The sequence below is a fragment of the Propithecus coquereli genome, unplaced genomic scaffold, assembly GCF_000956105.1.
Source record: "Propithecus coquereli isolate 6110/MARCELLA unplaced genomic scaffold, Pcoq_1.0 Scaffold5787, whole genome shotgun sequence".
NCBI lineage: Eukaryota > Metazoa > Chordata > Mammalia > Primates > Indriidae > Propithecus > Propithecus coquereli.
In genome coordinates, this window is record NW_012151715.1 from 3,981 (window position 1) to 4,995 (window position 1,015).

At 49.5% G+C, this 1,015-nt stretch overlaps 1 pseudogene; it reads right to left on the minus strand.

The window, feature by feature from the left end:
- Positions 1–83: 83 nt before the first annotated feature.
- LOC105821508 lies at positions 84–876 on the minus strand (annotated as a pseudogene).
- Positions 877–1,015: the final 139 nt, after the last annotated feature.

The following is a 1,015-nucleotide window of genomic DNA, read 5'->3' on the forward strand; positions in this document are numbered from 1 at the left end:
TTTTTTTTTTTGGTGGTTCTAATGTGACTTTTATTTTTGTGTTAGTTTTTCTCTTTTCTCTCATAATTTTTTTTTTTAAAGATAGGCTTAATTTACTTTATTTTTCTTGTATAAAAATGCTATGTTGTAGCCACAGCTGGAGCCTGGGACCTCTGCACAGAGACTCTGGTGTGGGTCTTGACAAGATGGTCAGTGAATTCTGATAGTGAGAATTGGTGAATACAGTCTCTTTCCAGAGGCCAGGGGTCAGATAGCTATAGGTCTTGGAGATAGCCTCAAAAGTGGCCCTGGTGAGGTTGCCCAGGGTGGCAGTGTAGCCCCTGGCTGAGATGTGGTAGGCATCAATACCGGCCATCGTCAGCAACTTCTTGGGCACAGGGGCTGAGATGATGCCAGTTCCTCTAGGGGCAGGGATGAGACATATCAACACAGAGCTGTAACTGCTTGTCACCTTGCAAGGAACGGTGAGGGGCTTGTTGATCTTGTTCCTCCACTAGCCTCTCTGCGTGGGGACAATGGAAAGCTTGGCCAGGATCATGGCCCCTTGGATGGCAGTGGCTACCTCCTTGAAGCACTTAGCACCCAAACCAACATGGCCATTGTCATCCCTAGTGGCAACAAACGTTTTGAACCTGGTCCACTGGCCAGGGCAGGTCTGCTTTTGCATCACCATAATCTTTACAACCTTATCCTTGAGAGATGCCCCCAGGAAAACGTCAATGATCTCAAACTCCTCAATGGGCAGGGAGAAGAGATAGATCTCCTCCAGGGACTTGATCTCCATGTCCCTGACCAGGCAGCCCAGATTGGTGACCCAGGCATTCACTCCTTGTCCTTGACCTTGCCTCCAGGACCTTTGCGGCCTCGGCCCTGGCCCTGACCACAGTCCATGGAAGCCACCACAGCCTCCCATTCCAGGGCCCTGAGGGCTTCAGGCCTTCCTGCTACACCAGTGTCATCTGCTACTACATGTTTTCTTAGAGAGGAAGATCTCTTACACTTTTCTCCTGAGTTC